We start from the raw sequence: 18,527 nt of genomic DNA, 5'->3' as shown, positions 1-18,527 counted from the left end.
CCAGTCATACTGTGAAATAATTTGAAAGATAGATATGACCACCTTAAGATGGTCGTTCTTCCACAGGCACACTATGATTAGACTCATCTAAGGCTACAAGATTTTAAATCTATCAGTAAGTATAATTCTGCTATATTCAGAATTATTTTCCAATTGAAATTATGTGGTGATAATATTACTGATCATGATATGTTGTAGAAAACTTTTACCACTTTTCATGTCTCGAATATGCTCCTACAACAGCAATATCGAGAGATGGGATTCAAAAACGTATTCTGAACTTATCTCACATCTTCTTGTAGACGAGCAACATAATGAACTATTAATGAAAAATCATGAAAGCCGACCTACTGGTTCTTGTCCATTCCCTGAAGTGAATGGGACGAACTTCCACCAAGCTAAGCGTGGAAGAGGACGTGGCCCTAGTCGTGGTTGGGGAAGAAACTCTAATCATGGTAATAATAATGCATCAAAGAACCCTCCTCACCACCAGTAGTGAAAAAGAAAGGAACAAAAGCATGAAGCAGTGCAAGCAGCAAAGGCAGAAAATGCATGCTATAGATGTGGAGGAAAAGGGCACTGGTCACGTACCTGTCATACGCCAAAGCACCTGGTTGAGATGTATCAAGCCTCCCTGAAGAAGACGGAGAAAAATGCTGAAGTAAATTTTATTTCTGAAGATAATTTAAACTTCATGCATTTGGATGTAACTGATTACTTTGCACTCTCGGAAGGAGAAACAAGTCATGTGATCGGTGATGAATCTGTAGAAATGTAAATATTTTAATTTTTGTTGTTTGTAAAAGATAGTATAGTTATGTAATTATTGTACATAAATAAAAGTTATGCTTTGATAATGATGTTTACTATTATATTTATTTCGTTTATGTCATTTTGAAGAATATGGATAATCCTCAAATTATGTTTGGATCAAAGACCAATCATGAAGATATTTGTGCAATTGAGAGTGGAACAATACATGCCATATTCAAAGATCAGAAATACTTTTTTTATTTGCATAAAGAAAAAGCAAATATTTCAACAATTTCTAGTAATATAAGTTTGATTGAAGGCTCCGGAAGAGCCACTATATTTTTGTCTAAGGGAACAAAACTTATTATAGACAATGCATTATTCTCTTTCAAGTCCCGAAGAAACTTATTGAGTTTTATATATATCCGCCAAAATGGGTATCATGTTGAGATGATAGATGAAATGAATATGGAATATCTTTGTATTACAAAAAGTATTTCTGGCCAGAAGTGCATTGTAGAAAAGTTACCAACTCTATCTTCTGGCTTATACTATTCAAAGATTAGTACAATTGAAGCACACTTTATCGTAAACCAGAATTTACTGATTCAAATATTTTTATGCTTTGGCATGACCGTTTGGGCCATCCTAGATCACTAATGATGAGACGAATTACTGAAAATTTGAGTGGGCATCCATTAAAGAACCTGAAGATTCTTACAAATAATGAATTTTCTTGTGATGCTTGTTATCAAGGTAAAAAATCACTAGACCATCACCAATGAAGGTTGGCATTGAATCTCCTGCCTTTTTAGAACGTATACATGGGGATATATGTGGACATATTCACCCATCAAGTGGGCTGTTTAGATATTTTATGATCCTAATAGATGCATCTTCAAGATGGTCTCATGTGTGCCTACTATCATCTTGCAACCTGGCGTTTGCAAAGCTATTAGCCTAAATAATTCGATTAAGGGCACAATTCCCAGATTATCCCATAAAGGCTATTCGCCTTGATAATACTGGAGAATTCTCATCTCAAGCTTTTGATGATTATTGTCTATCAGTTGGGATAAAAGTTGAACATCCTGTAGCTCATGTTCATACTCAAAATGGCCTTACAGAGTCGTTTATTAAACGCCTGCAATTGATAGCAAGACCACTACTTATGAAAACAAAATTGTCCACTACTGTTTGGGGGTCATGCTATCTTGCATGCAACATCACTTATACGTCTCAGGCCGACACATATAATAAATATTCTCCATCACAATTAGTTTTTGGTCATGAGCCAAATATTGTCCATCTACGAATTTTTGGATGTGCTGTATATATGCCAGTAGCACCACCACAGCGCAATAAGATGGGCCGGCAGAGAAGGTTAGGAATATATGTTGGGTTTGAATCACCCTCTATTATTCGCTATCTTGAACCATTGATGGGAGATTTATTTACTGCTCGATTTGCAGATTGTCGGTTTGATGAAATAAATTTTCCACAATTAGGGAGAGAGAAAAAGGAAATCAAAAGAGAAATTGTGTGAAAAGTTTCATCATTATCTCATTTTGATCCATGTACCCCTATATGTAATCAGGAGGTCCAGAAGATCATCTATTTATAAAATATAGCAAATAAAATGTCAGACACGTTTACTGATTTAAAAAGGATAACTAAGTCACATATCCCTGCAGAGAATGTGCCTATCCGAATTGATGTCCCAGCAGGACCATTTACTAGCATGAGAGTTAGTGAACCTAAAGCATGCCTGAAGCGTGGTAGGCCTTTGGGTTCTAAGGATCGAAATCATCGGGAAAAAAAATCGACAAATGATCAAAACGATACTATAAAGGGATCTCGTGAAGAGACCCAAAATCTGATTAGTTCTGAGATTCCTGAAGAAATCACTGAACCCGAGACTCAAGTAAGCGAGAAACTTTTAATAATTTCTACTGGTAATGGGATTAATTTAAATCGATCTGAAATTGTGGTCGATAATATTTTTGCTTATAATGTTGCACTTAACATTATGCAAGATAGTGAGAATTTTGAACCCCGATATGTCGAAGAATGTCGACAAAGATCTGACTGGCCAAAATGGCAAGGGGCAATTCAATCAGAATTGAACGCATTTGCTAAAAGAGAGGTCTTTGGACCAGTAGTCCAAACACCTACTGGTGTAAAAACAGTTGGTCATAAATGGGTTTTTGTGCGAAAAAGGAATGACAAAAATGAATTTGAAAGATACAAGGCTCGCCTTGTCGCACAAGGATTCTCACAACGACCTGGAGTCGATTATGAAGAAACATATTCTCCCGTTATAGATGCCATAACATTTCAATATCTCACCAGTTTAGCCTTACGTGAAAGGCTTGAAATACATATGATGGATGTGGTTACAGCTTATCTGTACGGGTCACTTGATAATGAGATTTACATGAAAATCCCTGAAGGATTTAAAATACCTGAAGCAAATTCAAAATCTTGGGAAATGTATTCAATCAGATTACAAAGATCTTTGTACAGTTTAAAGCAATATGGGCGCATGTGGTATAATCGCCTTAGTGAATATTTGTTGAGAAATGGTTACATAAATGATGTTATTTGTCCATGTATTTTTATAAAAAAAATGGCATCAGAATTTGTTATACTTGCTGTTTATGTTGATGGCATAAATCTCGTTGGAACTCCAAAAGAGCTCAAAAAGGCAATTGAATATCTTAAGAAAGAATTTGAGATGAAAGATCTTGGAAAGACAAATTTTTGTCTTGGACTGCAAATTGAACATTTAGCAGACGGGATCTTTATACATCAATATTCCTATACGGAAAAGGTCTTAAAATACTTTTACATGGACAAAGCGCATCCATTGAGTACACCAATGGTTGTTCGATCACTTGAAGTGAATAAGGACCCGTTTCGACCTCCAGAAGAGGAAGAGGAACTCCTTGGTCCTGAAATACCATATGTCAGTGCAATTGGTGCACTTATGTATCTTGCTAATGCTACAAGGCCTGGCATAGCATTTTATGTTAATTTACTAGCAAGATATAGCTCTTCTCCTACAAAGAGACATTGGAATGGGATTAAGCATATTTTACGATATTTAAAGGGAACTCTTAATATGGGCTTGTTTTATGCTAACAAAGGTAGTGCAGATCTTATTGGTTATGCAGATACAGGTTATTTATCTGATCCCCATAAAACTCGATCTCAAACCGGGTATGTGTTTACATGTGAAGGTAATGTCATATCATGGCGCTCCACAAAGCAATCTATTGTGGCTACTTCTTCAAATCATGTTGAGATAAAAGCTATTCATGAAGCAAGTAGGGAATGCGTATGGTTGAGATCAGTGATTCATTTTATTCAAGAAAAATATGGTTTAGAATGTGATAAAAGATCTACAATTTTATACGAAGACAATGCTGCATACATAGCCCAATTGAAGGGAGAATTTATAAAAGAAGATAGAACGAACCACATTTCACCAAAATTATTCTACACACACGATCTTCAGAAAAATGGTGACATTGATGTGCAACATATCCGTTCACGTGACAATCCGGCAGATTTATTCACTAAATTTTTGCCAACTTCAACTTTTGAGAAGATGGTATACAAGATTGGAATGCAGAGACTCAAATATTTGAAATAAGGTTTTCATGAGGGGGGGTAAAATACGCGATGTACTCTTTTTTTCCTTACTAAGGTTTTTTCCCACAGGGTTTTCCTTATAAGGTTTTTAATGAGGCAGCTAGCAATGCGTATTACTAAATATGTGTACTCTTTTTCCTTCACTGAGATTTTTTTCCCACGGAGTTTTTTCTAGTAAGATTTTAATGAGGCACATTATCTTTTAATGAACATCTAAGGGGAGTGTTATAAATATATTATATTATGGATGTTCATTTAGTATTCCGTTGTAAATAAGCTGAATAAGTTTATCCATATGAGACTCCGCCGTAAATATGTTTATCTATTTAGTACTCTATTGGAAATAAGCCTATCATTTTGGTACTCCGTTATGGATAAACATTATCCCCGGTAGAAGATTATCTATATCTGGTACAGTAGCAGCTTACAAGCAGCTTACACAACAACTTGCAGTAGCGTTTACAAGCAGCTTACATAGCAACTTGCATAGTTTGAATAATATATCAGTTATCAGATTTTTTCTTTTTTTTCAAATTTCACTTAATTGCCTCTCTTAATTACATCTCTCCTATTTGTTCCAATACATCGGTTCACTGCCTCTTTCTTTTCCATTACGACGCTTCAGCGGCTTTTTCTTTCTCTTCTTAGCCTTCAACAGGTAAATCTCCCTTTTCTCTTTCTGAGATTTTTATGTTTTCTTTCATGTTTTCCTGGTGCTTTTTGAATATTTATATCAAATATACTCTCTTTCCGTTCTTGATTTTCGGTTAATTGTTGCAATCAAATTTTCTTCTTTTGGTTATTTTCTATGGTATTTTCTGCGATTCTTTAATCTTTGACGAAATACTCATAAATTGCTTTCTTACAATTTGAGGATTTTAGTTTTAATTTCAGTTGGAGTTTTCTGCAAACAAAAGTTTCAGACCCTTCCACTCCTCCATTTGTTCTACCAAAAGCAAAGATGAAAAAAGAATAGAGGAAAAGGAAAAGTTGTACCGATCTGTTGCCGAAGATTTAAAATAAATGTCGGAATATTTGGTAATTATCCATAAATTATTTTAACTAGAAAGGAAAAGTTGTACTAATTGGTAGCCAGGAGATGAAAAAAATCTCAAAAAGTCTTGTAATTGTCTATCCTTTCAAAATTTTATGACCTTTTGCAATCTATTTAGCTCTATTTCATATGCGAAAATTTTCATAGCCCAAAATAAGAAAAAAATCATTTTCTTAGAACTACTTTTTCTGATTAGTCTTAGTCACTTTTGTTACAGTATGAAGATCGAGAATGCTGGTTGTTCAAGCGCCACCAGCATTATGGTAAGCCACATTTGTTGGAGTCTTTTAGTTCTTTTTATTCAATCAATTAATTACGTCTCAATCTCAATAATTGAGGTCAATTAAATAATGCTTCTGTAGAACTGGTTATACTGTACATTACATAGGTGCATTAAATTTTTGACTCAGAATATCTGTAAGATTAATTTTAAATCCATTTTGATTAGTCCCAATCTCTTTAGTTTTTATGTCGTGATAGATATAATTTAAATTCTTACAAATAGGAACCTTCTAATCAAGGAAGCTTACATCTTCTATGATGGTCGATGGGTTGTGGACGGTGACCTCAGTTCATGGAACATTTGATTTAAGCGCATTTTCCTCAAAATAGGAACATTTTGGCTTAGGCTCATATGAATCCTGCTTGCAAACTTGACTTCCTTCTTTTCCCTCTCAACCCAAAAACTTTGTTGTGTGTATGAGTAAAAACATAGGTCTTAGAGTTTATCTATAGAAAAAGAATAGAGGACAAACAAAAATCAATAAAGGACAAGCAAAACGTAGGAGTCTGTTCGTGCTACATATCTATTATGTTCTTTTGTCTACATTCTGTGGAGAATTTGGTGTGGCATGTCTTCTTTGTAGTTTCTACTTCCTGTTAGCTATCTATTTTTAGACGTACTCTTGACATGTAGGTAAGAAGATAACTTTCATTTCAACGCATCTAACTGTATCTGATGAGATCAAGAAGAGTGTTTTGTGCTATTACTCTGAATGATTGTAGCTTATGTTTGGTTGAAACAGAGTGCCTTCGGAACGAAGGATGATCGCATAGTTCTGCATGTGCCAGTTCTATATATCCTTCCTTTAATCTAAACAAAAACTGACTTATCAAATATTTGATGCCAGGAAACACGCTGATGTCTCAAAAATAAAACAAAATGATTGTCAGCCTTGAAAGATCATCAATGCTTGGGAGGACATTATTTGCTATCATATTAACTCTCCAACCAGGCATAGTTGCTCTAGAGTTTCAATATGTTCTGTGGAATTTTCTAGCTAATAATTTACTTGCTGGAAATAATTTCCATGTTGTCTTTTTCTCTATTTTTTCATCATTCTTTTTATCTTTGGAACCTTAAAGTTATTTAAGAGTATGAATATGTTGTTCCCAAATTTTGTATGCTGGTGGGGAAAGATATAGGATAATTGTACTTTATAATGGGAGAGTGGGAACTTTATTCATAATTTTATGATTGAAATTTGATCACTGAGCAAAACCTTTATGGTAATCCTCTATATAAATGAGATTATTATTTCTGTTTGTTTCAATATTTTGCTATTTATTTTCTTTTAATGCATGTTTCTGTATTATTTTGGTTATTGGGGAAAAATTGTCGAGTACGTTAAAATATTTTTTTTGTTTCGTCTTTATGTATAGGAAGCATATATATTAGTTTAGTTTGACATCTTTCATAGAATTGAAAGTACGACATATGTTACTTTTTTGGTTCAAAGAAAGTACAGTGCAAGACTCTCTAATACTTTTATGAAGTACATTTTCTTACTTTAATATATGTTGCTAATTGATACTCCTATTTTATATGAAAAATTTATATCATTGTAGTTTTAGTAAGACTATTTTTTGTTGCCTTTATATTGTATGGTTGTTTTTTCTTTTAATTTATTAATTTACCCTCATAACTCATAGCTTTTCATCTTCTCCTCTTTAAAATACCCTTAAAGCTTCCATACTTTAGTCTCCATAACTCCCAAATGCTGGACTTTTTTGTTGTTTAATTAGTTTAGGAATATAACAATAGAGGGTTGAAATGTTATGATATTGTTAAAAGTTATAAAACAATTGGGACGGTTTGGTAGAAGGGCCAAAAAAGTTTTCTTATATCTTCAGAATTTTGTTTTTTCATTGACATTATAGATGTTATCATTGTTAATGTGAAATTAATTCTATGTAGTGTAGAGTGTTAGAGCTAATTGATCAGAAAGAATATTTATATTTGTGATTTCATCTACATTAAAAATTAATTTTTGTATGCCTACATGAAATTTATTTTTCTACCTTTACCAATTTACTGAAAAGATCAATAAAGTATTTTGTAAAAAAAAACTTCAATGACCGCGCGAAGCGCGGACAATGTTACTAGTTACTTTATACGCCATGCAGTTACTTACATGTATATTAACTAAGGAGCATTATAGGAACAACACAATGATAGAATTGTTCTAGGAGGAACTGTTAGAATATATATAGTTGATTTGACGGCCAACAATCGAAGAAAAAGGGTTTGATCTGCATAGTTTGTGCATATGTAATTTACCACTAACATAGTTTCAGCAATCCAGAGGTTGACAAAATCTTGAAAGAATACGATGATATTTTGTGAAGCCTCCTATAGTTGGTCTTCATTTGGAACTAATAAGCTATGATCATCTCATTTGGCAGGATGTTGGAGTTGATAATGGCGAGGACTTGAACTCTAGCAATGGTCCAGATTCTAATATTGAAGATGAGTTAAACTATTATGAGGTAAATGTTTGGGTGGATTCCTATGCTAGTTTAGTTGTGTTATTTTATATGTTTTGAAAAGAAAAATAATTAAGTAAAAATAATCCCTCTTGGTTTTTCTTACGACAACGGTTCTTTTCCAAGGAATGACTCTTTGAACCGGGTAGTAGTTTTTTTTTTTAAGTAGAATTTTGAAAAAGCTTTGAACTTTTTCCAACGATGGACTTCCTAGACAGTTTTCTTGAGCGTTTAAAGTCTAAAGAAAAATACAAAAAAGATTTTCTTTTTCTTTTTTTTTTCAACTGATAATGGAATGGGAAGATCTTGAGTATCTATGCTTTTTGACATGTTTTATGTTAGGGCATAGAGCTGGAGTATTTGCACTGAGTACTTTCTTCTTTATTCTTGTGACTATATGCCTTGAGAGTATATGTGTTTCTTTTGACGCTTGAGCTCGTCTATTGACTCCTTTTACTTCCTAGTGTTTGGATTTATGATGACTGTGCTAGTTGCTTTAACTTGAGAGTGTGGTCTGAGCTGTCCTGAGTAAGTCATATGCATTGTGTGAAGTGAGATTTTGGTTGTACTTTGTGACATCCCTTGTTAGTCTAGAACTTGCCCCGTGTGTGATTCGAAGCGAAATGATTAAGTCTTGTGAGTTTAGGAAATGATATAGGCGTTTCTTTGATTGATCCTTCAGTCTATTTGCCTACCAATGATAAAAATTATCCTTTGTTAGCCCATTTGAGCCTGTAAACCTTTTCTTTGGTACCTACATTACAAGACGAATCCCTTTTGTTTTTAATTAAATCTTGTTGAACCTTTACCTCTGAAAACACTTAAGTCGCTAGAAGAGAAGGAAAAGAGATTGGGTAGTTTTTGAGTGGAACCATAGAAATGCCAAAAAGTGCATGTGTGTATTGAGAGAGCCACTAGCTGGAAATACCAATTTATGGAGGGTGTTGAAAATATTTTGAAAAAAGAAAAGAAAATACAAAATAAAAAATCCCTCCAATTCACTTTGATATGTGCTAGTGCTTATGTAGATATGCTTAAAGTGAACGAGGTACATTATTTACAGTTTCGTAGCGATATGTTGAGTGATCATGCGGAGGATGTGCTTAAAAGTTAAAGTGTATTGTATTAAAAGTGCTTAGGAGGGTTAGTCACTATTATCTATATCTATCCTACTCGTCCCTTAGCCTACACTACAACCCATAAAGACCTAATTGATCCTAGACTTTGCGAGCTTAAATTAGTAGAGACTTACATTATGGGCAAGCCTATGGTACGAGCTTTGGGGGCACATGAGTTTCTTTGCGAGAGTGAGTGGATTCTTTCATTCTATGAGTCCTTAAATTATACTTGAATTCATATTTGAGTGTGCGGGCTGATTACTCTCTTTGTTTTGTTGGTGAGGGCGCATGCTTTACAACGGATTGGTAAGGAACTCGTATCTTTAGTTTGCACCAGAAGCGAGTCACAAAGAGGAATGTAGTGGAGTCAATTTTTGATGCTAGGATGTAAAAAGAGTCACACAAATATTTTAAATAGTCTTGGCATTGGTCTAAAAATGAGGAGAGTATGAAGAGCCCTTATGTCGGGTTCTAAGCATTGATATAAACCATTGTCATTGGTGTGATGCTTGAGTATGTTTTGAAATGTATTTCTTGCCGATGTGCTTAATTTTAGGTTGCTCGAGGACGAACAAGAGTTTAAGTGTGGGGTGGTGATAAATGATGAAAAATGCATATTTTTAGTATATTTGCATATTAATTCTTGTGTGAGTCGCAGGAGATTACATGGTTTTTGAAGTGAAATATGTTCATTATGTGTTTCTTATGTGTAGGAACGAGTTTGGATGATAAATGATCAAAAGATGATACTTTGACACATAAAGGAAGAGATTGAAAGAATTGGGAGCTCGTCCAATCTCGTGCGTGGCACGAAAACGGACGCGAAAAAGGAGAAAACTGAAGGCACAAAACAACAAAGTGAAGCGAAGTCACGGATCGCTTCGCGAACTGGAAAATTGCAAAAGCTGAGTCCGCGTCCATGGGTGCACGACGCGCGAAGGCAGACGCGGATTCCAGCTTTCCTATCCGAGATTGGATTGTATTAGACGGCCCCCACCCTACCCAGGTCATATAAATACATTCTAAAACGTAACTTTGGAGGAGGAGACACTACTTTAGGGTTACACAACACCTTTGGAGGCAAGAATACACTAGGAACAAGGAGGAAGATTCAATCATGAGTTTTTCCTTTCTTCTTCGTGTTTTCTATTGTTGGTTTTGAATTTTAGTATTGTATTTTCACATACTACTATGAGTAGCTAATTTATTATTTAGGGTTTTGATGGAACCTTTTGGAGGATGAATTCTTGTTAAGTTTCAATATAATTTAGCCTTTGAATTCCTTTACTTGTTCAACTACATGATTATTTCTGTTGATTGAATGATCATCAATTGACTGTGCCTATTTATTATGTATTGCTTGGGAAAGGGTACACATTTAAGTAGTTGTTGAACAACGTCACTCCTAACATATATGAGGAATCAATACAGCAGGTTTAAAGGTAGGTTTAGGAATAACAAAGCCTTGACGTAGTCATGGTGAGCGATAAGATTGTGCCAGCTAGTCTAGTTCGGGAGAATACGTCTAGTAAATTGTTGTAGTTGCTCGGGAGAGAATTACGACAACTGAAATACTCACAATCAGTAGAGAATAATTAGGCAAAATTATAAGAGACGTAGCGGGAAGAATTCCGATAATTGAGGAAATCATAACTTTAGACCTCCTTAATCTTGTCTCCAACCCTTAGTATCTTTAGTTGTTAATTTACTATTTTAATTTGTTAGTTAATTAGTTAGACATAAGAATCTTAATATTTATAACTTATGAATTGTTCAAGCTTGTCTTCTTGGTAATAGTGAACAGTTGTAGCTAAACCTTAGTTCTCTATGGGATTCGACTCCGGACTCTTAGACCGGATTATATTTGCAGTGACCGCTTATCTATTTTAGGACTAAAGTTGGGCAGGGAAAAAAAATCCCACACTTAAACTATCCATTTATCAGTAAACCATATTAATCGATAATTTACAGCTCATTCATCACCTACATCATGAAAACTATCCATTTGTTCTTTTATGACTAATTTATATATATATCTATGCTGCCCTTACTTCATATTAAATTTTTTTAAGATAAATTATTTTCCAACATGGACATCTATATGCTTGGAATTTTAGTGTATTGTAGAATTGTGTTTCTTATCCATAAACATTGCTTATGTTGATTCAGCGATCTTTTGGCAGATCACAGTCAAGAAAATAAAGAGGAAGTTCTATATTTGAAAAAATGCATGAAATTTACAAGAAATACAGGTGCTCCTTTTATTTGCTATATATTAACACTTGATGGTCCAAAAGCTTAGATAAGAAGATGTTGATGCACGAGATATAATATTGTTAACCTGCTTCCATGTATTGACTTGGTGCATATTAAGGTTTTAAATGTTTCTCCATGCAATCTCTTCAAAATTTGAAACAACGTTATCAAACTGAAGAAAATTGTCGTGAAAAAAGATAAGATTTTCTTCTGTTTACCCTAAAAATTGAGTAATAATTAAACTTATATTGTGATTTTAAGGATATGTGATTTAAACCAATACCAATTGATAAACAACGAATTAAATAGATAAATTGGACAATAAAATAAATCAAACCGGTCTACAAATAATGCCTCGACCTCGATTCGAGATAATCTCGAGGTTAGTTAATAAGAACAGTAGAGGATGGAACAAACAACGATGAGCAGTAAGTAAAACAAAGAAAGCAGCGTATGCGTATATTCTTATCTGTGAATAATGATTGTCCTCTTTACAAGTGAATGGGATCCCTCTTTATATAATAAAGGAATCTTAAATAAGGTACAACTCTAATAACGAAAGTAGATCCCATGATTGGCACTAATAACCTATTTGATTTGATCTATTCCGGAATTTTCGCCGTGATCTTGGACCGGTTACTGATATTTCACCATTCTGTTATTACGCCTTACTCGAAGTCAGTCATGCTTGATCTCGATTGTTGCTGGCCTCGATCTCAATTAACACTTCGATCTCCAGGCATGATGTTCTATCTTCGAGCTCAAGCCCGATCTATTATGAGGTTACCCTCGAGGCAACTCCCCTACCAACGAAATCGGGTATGCCCGATTTCGACCGTATACATATAGTCCCCTCGTTTTTTGGAGTGTAACGAGAAGAAACGAATTTGAGACTTCGATTTAATACCCCGATCAATTATGACGTCAATATCGTGACGTAAGCGATAGAAGCGAGTGAAGCGTCGCGTCTGCACAGTTCCCAAGGTCATTAATTAATGCAGTTGATTGTCGGCCACCAGTGCTTTCAAACCATCAAAGTGGCTATTATAAATAGATAACCTTCATAATCTTCTCAAACTTTACTTTCAAACTTCTTCTAATCTTCAAAAGCTCTTCTATTCTCTTTAAGTTCATCAACTTTGCCAGTTTCTGTTTGCCAATCTCTTATTAAAACACAAATTCCGCCTTCTTCTTCCTTAAACCTCATATAGCAGTGGCAAAAACATCAAAGACCGTTCCTCAAGAAGAAAAGGCCTCCTTATCGCGGCCGGTCGGTGACAAAACACCGGTGGAGCCACGTATCGAAGAGTGCATCCCCGGGCCATGTGAACTTACTTCAGACTTTAAAGTCGAAAAATCCTCTTCGGCTCCTGGCCGATGCGAGCCCATGTCTAGATACATATGTTCGATATCCGAAGTCGATCTCGAGCAGGTGAAAAAAGACTTCCACTAGGAGAATAAAGAGGTGGTGATTCCTACTCCCGAGGAGGATATCACGACTCATGTGAAAGGGTTCTTAAGTGTACCCTTTCACGCTGGGTTCAGTCAATCCTGTCATAATCAACTTCTGCCGCCAATACCGGGTAACTCTAGGCTAGATCTACCCCTCTTTTTGGCGCATTGCCATTTTGCTCAGATTCTTCTCGAGCAAGGTCGAGGGGATGTCTTTCACCCTCGATCATCTCATTAGGCTATACAGCCCCCCGTCTTTATCGGGGCAGACTGATAAGGCTTCAGCGCTGGGCCACAAAGGTGCTGTTCTCGAGCATAGACGAGGACAAGGACCGAGGATGGATGTGCCGGTTTGTCCGAGTCAGGACCTCCGACTTAATCCCCGCCGAGAAGATGCCATTCCCCGAAGAATGGAACATGAAGCGTAAGTAGAACCTCACCGATAACGTTTGATTACTTGTTATGTTTCCTTTACCTCTTTTCATCTATATTCTTCTTTATGGTGTAGCTTCCCCCTGGTTTTCTGGTGCAGTCCCGGACCTTGCAGGTTGGGTTCGACAATTGGTTTCAACCTCTTTGTATGTTGAGCTCTCGTGGCGCGATTTGGCCAAGGGTCGATGGGAGGCCAAAAATCATGGTAAGTTCCCCTGTCTGTGTTTGATGCTTTCCTGTGAAATACTTCTTTTTAACTTGATTTCTTCTCATACAGGTCTTGGAGATAATGCCGTCATAAGGCCTCCTCCCCCCGGGGAAGAGGAGGTCCCGAAGCCGACCAAAGACAAGAAAAGGAGAAGGGCCTCGCCACCAGATACCCCAAAGCCCAGGAAAAGCAGGGCTCAAAAGTCGAAGACTGATCCCGCCGTTCTGTCTGTCGATGTAGTCCAAACGCTACGAGATGAAGACGAGGATTCCGACTGCCTGCTGGTGGCTCGGAAGTGGGAAAGCATCGAAGTTTTGAGAACTGCTGAGCCGGTGACGGTCGAGGAGGTTCAGCCGCAGACCGAGGTGATCTCGGAGGAAGGTCCGAGCAGAGTTCCCGAGTCATCGGGTGTTGAGGATGCCTCCTGTCGTGATGAGCAACCGGCGGGTGTGCCTGAAGGGTCTAGTTTTGAGGCCCTTCAAAGAGAAGAGAATGCCCTAAGTGACTCGCTTGGGGCAATTAACATTGATAATTCGCCTCCCGGCCCCACGTTCTCTGAGGGGCAGTTTCGGGATGCCCGGTCCATGGGGACCCCCGATGTGGGGGAGGCCCCCGAAGGGGATGATATATTTCGCGGTGACTTTGCGGGGGTCGATGATGTTTCCGGCCTGGATGCATCACTCATTTTTGATGAGGCTCAGCGGCTTGTGAACCAAGTGAGTTTTACTTGTGGTCGATGATATTACCATGTTTGCGTTTGTTCTTATTTCTCTAAGTCTGATTTCCTTTCTTTATGCACAGGCTACGACGCTCCATCGAGAAGCGTCCTACAAATACCAGGCTAAGCTGGCCCGATATGAGGCTGATCTCAAAAAGCTTACGGAGGAGAAAGACGCCCTCAAACTCCTCTATGTGCAAAAAGAATAGGAGATCATGAGTATTCGAACCGAGCTGACAAAAGCTCAGCAAGATCAGACCGAGCTCATTGAACGGGTAATGTAAATGTTTGGGAGCTTGTTATATATTAACTTGATATTGGCGACTAACACTTTGATTCTGCAGGTTCAGTAGAAGGCCAAATTGGTTGAGCAATTTCGTGAGGAGGCCAAGATGAAAGAGGCAGAGACTTTGGGGTGGAAGCAGAACATGGACCGTCTCGCCTCGGAGAAAGATGCGGTTCGGGCCCAACCGTCTTCGGTTGAGCGTCAACTCCAAACTGTGAAGGAGGAGAACTTGGCCCGAGCCCAGAAGGTTGAAAAGCTCGACATTCGGTTGGCCGCTGAGCTTGCAAGGGCCACATCCGAGGCAGAGGCGTTCGTGGCCTCCTACCGAGCCGACGCTGAAGCCGCTAACACTCGAGCAAAGGAAATTTCTGACGCTGCTGAGGTTAGATTGTCCCGTGTTGCCGAGCATGCTAGGCGTCAGTTTTAGAGAGAGACTTTTGAGGAGGTACATGCTTGTAGCTTCGACCTCACGGCTGATATCGAGAGAAGGTACATGCTCGTGGCTCGTACTCAGAATAGAACAAACCCTTAGGTTTTTAGTTAAGCGAGGGCGAGTCCCCGAGCTCAATAATATGTTCGAGATTTTGATTTCGGATGGCTTGATCGAAGCCGTAATTGTACTGTTTTTATAGCCGAGTTTGAGTAAGTTTTGAACTCACAGTAACAGACCCCTTAAGGTTTTATATCAAATAATGATGAATCCTCGAGCTATATTCAAGTCAGTTTTATTTGAGCTCGGAATAGTGGAACCCTTAGGTCCGAATTGAGTGAGAACAAAATCTCGAACTCTAAGTGTATTGGCCCTTAGGCTCTTTATATTGGGCCGATATGGCCTCTAAAAGATGGTTATTTTCCCCTTTTTCGGCTTAGAAGACTTAGTACAAAATTTCTTTATGCCTTAACATGTATTCTTTACCCATTGGGTTTTTTGAGGGTTCGATGTCGATTGAAACCCCTTTGCTTTTTGTGCCTTAGCATGTTTGTGTTAAGATAATTTGATACCTCTTAAGGTTTTTCGAGGGCTGATTTCATTGAAGCACTTTTGATTACTTGCCGAGGGTAGCCTTTTTTAACCAATTTTTCAAAGAATTCGAAGGCCTATTTTTATTGCGGGATTCATACGTCTCCGAGCCACCTTAATTTGGCCGTAGCCTTTGGGTATGCCTCTTGGGCTTATTTCCCAATAACATTTCGAACTTGTTCGAAGTGTTAGTCCCCGAGAGTGATGTCCTTGGCCTATAGATCGAGGGGTGCCTCTTTGAGGTCTTATGAATTTGAGTTTAGATTACTCGAATATGTCGATCGTCGACGGCAGTCCCCGATTGTACGAGGTGTATTTGCACTTGGACCTTGAGCCATTTCTCACAAAATCATAAGTATGGAGGTTGTATAGTAGAAAATTTTCTTTGAGACACAAGATGTTTGATATAGAAAGAATGCTTCTTTGTATAATTTATACATGCGTACATGTTTTGCCATCGGGGCTCGACTAATCTATACGGACACGGTTCATTCGACCGTTTGGCCCATTACAAAGTTTCTCTATCGAGCCCTTTGACACGAAGTATTTTCCTCGAAAGTGTAATATCCGAGGGTAATACCTCCCAGTATTCGAGGTTGATTGTAAAGAAGCCTTGAATACTGTTGAATTGTCCTCATGTAGAACATAATTGTTGCCTTATTAAAAACCTCGCCGGAAAACACTTGGGACAAAAATCGATCTAAAGAAAAAAGAGTGCAACACGTGCTTTAAAACCTGAGGTCTCGATGTCTTCGATCGAACACCTGTAGTGAGTTAGTGTCGAATATATAAATGAAAAAGGGGATAAAGTCATAACTTAGCAATAATACCGTTTAAGAAGCGATATGCTCCAATTATTTGGTAGTTATTCGTCGTCCATCGTGACGAGCTTATAAGATCCCGTTCCAACGATGTCGAGGACTTGGTAGGGTCCCTCTCAATTTGGGCCGAGCTTCCCTTTATTAGGATCTCGAGTGTTGATGGTGACTTTCCTCAAGACTAAGTCCCCGACTCTGAAGTGGCGAAGGTTGGTTCTCCTATTGTAGTATCTTTCGATTCGTTGCTTTTGTGCAGCCATTCGAACGAGTGCGGCTTCTCATTTTTCATCCAATAATTTGAGGCTAGTATTCATAGCCTCGTGATTTGACTCTTCTGTTGTATGTCGATAACTGGCACTGGGTTCTCCGACTTCGACTGGAATCAAGGCTTCAGAGCCGTATACTAAGGAGAACGGGGTTGCCCCCGTACTGGACTTTGATGTTTTTTGATATGCCCAAAGGACTTCGGGTAAAATTTCTCTCCATTTTCCCTTAGCGTCATTCAACCTTTTCTTTAGGTTTTGAATGATAGTCTTATTCGTCGATTCGGCCTGCCCGTTCCCACTAGGGTGATACGGCGTTGATAATATCCTTTTTATTTTGTGGTCTTCAAGGAATTTTCACGTTGCTGCCAATAAATTATTTTCCATTGTCACACACTATTTCGGCGGGTATCCCAAATCTACATACGATGTGATCCCAGATGAAGTCTATAACCTCTTTCTCTCTTACTTTCTCGAATGCCTGTGCTTCAACCCATTTTGAGAAATAGCCAGTCATAAATAAAATGAACTTAGCTTTACCTGGGGCCGATGGCAGAGGGCCGACGATATCCATTCCCCATTTCATGAATGGCCATGGGGATAGGACTGAGCGAAGTTGTTCTCCAGGCTGATGGATCATCGGTGCAAACCTTTGACATTTATCACATTTTCGAACAAACTCCTTAGTGTCTTTTCCATACTATCCCAGTAGTATCCTGCTGTAATAATTTTGTGAATCAGTGATTCGGCGCCGGAGTGATTCCCACAAGTGCCTTCATGGACCTCTCGTAAAACATAATCGGTGTCTCCTGGTCCTAAGCATACTGCCAATGGTCCATCGAATGTCCTTCTGTATAATGTTCCATCTTCAACCAATGTGAATCGAGCAGCTTTGGTTTGTAGGGCCCTCGACTCTTTAGGGTCCGATGGGAGCTTTCCGTTCTTCAAGTATTCAATATATTTATTCCTCCAATCCCAGGTTAAGCTTGTAGAGTGTATCTCGGCATGACCTTCCTCGATCACGGATCTCGAGAGTTGAACGACAGTCCCCGAGCTGATCGCATCTTCCTCGACCAATGACCCCAAATTTGCAAGTGCATCGGCCTCACTGTTTTGTTCTCGAGGTACATGCTGTAAAGTCCATTCCTTGAAATGGTGCAAAGTTACATGCAATTTGTCTAAATACCTTTGCATTCTATCCTCTCGAACTTCGAAGATTTTGTTTACTTGGTTCACCACCAGTAAAGAGTCATACTTGGCTTCAATGACTTCTGCTCCCAAGCTTTTAGCTAGCTCGAGACCTGCAATCATGGCCTCGTACTCGGCCTCATTGTTAGTCAACCTAGAAGTTTCGATAGATTGCCTAATAGTGCTACCCTTGGGCGGCTTCAAAACGATGCCTAGCCCGGACCCCTTCATATTTGAAGCACCGTGTGTGAAGAGGGTCCATACCCCCGATGATGTACCCGATTTTAATAAGAGTTCCTTTTCAACTTCGGATACGAGGGTTGGCGTGAAATCGGCCATGAAGTTCGCTAAAATTTGAGACTTGATGGTCGTCCGGGGTTGATATTCGATATCGTACCCACTGAGTTCGACGACCCATTTGGCCATCGGCCCGATAGTTCGGGCTTGTGCAAAATATTAGGAAGTGGGTAAGTGGTTAATACACATATGGGGTGACATTGAAAGTATGGTCTTAACTTTCTAGAGGCGCTTATCAGT

The 18,527-nt window shown here is 38.1% G+C and overlaps 1 long non-coding RNA gene across 1 annotated transcript; it reads left to right on the top strand.

Annotated features, from left to right (window-relative positions):
* Positions 1–4,958: 4,958 nt before the first annotated feature.
* LOC104099381 (uncharacterized) lies at positions 4,959–7,017 on the top strand. Its single transcript, XR_686989.4, has 3 exons — positions 4,959–5,068; positions 5,682–5,727; positions 6,595–7,017. It is a non-coding gene; the product is annotated as an uncharacterized lncRNA (long non-coding RNA).
* The last annotated feature ends 11,510 nt before the right edge of the window (positions 7,018–18,527 follow it).

This window comes from Nicotiana tomentosiformis, chromosome 3, assembly GCF_000390325.3.
Source record: "Nicotiana tomentosiformis chromosome 3, ASM39032v3, whole genome shotgun sequence".
NCBI classification, from domain to species: domain Eukaryota; kingdom Viridiplantae; phylum Streptophyta; class Magnoliopsida; order Solanales; family Solanaceae; genus Nicotiana; species Nicotiana tomentosiformis.
Note: the sequence above shows the minus strand (reverse complement) of the source record. Positions and strands in the feature narration are given on the sequence as shown.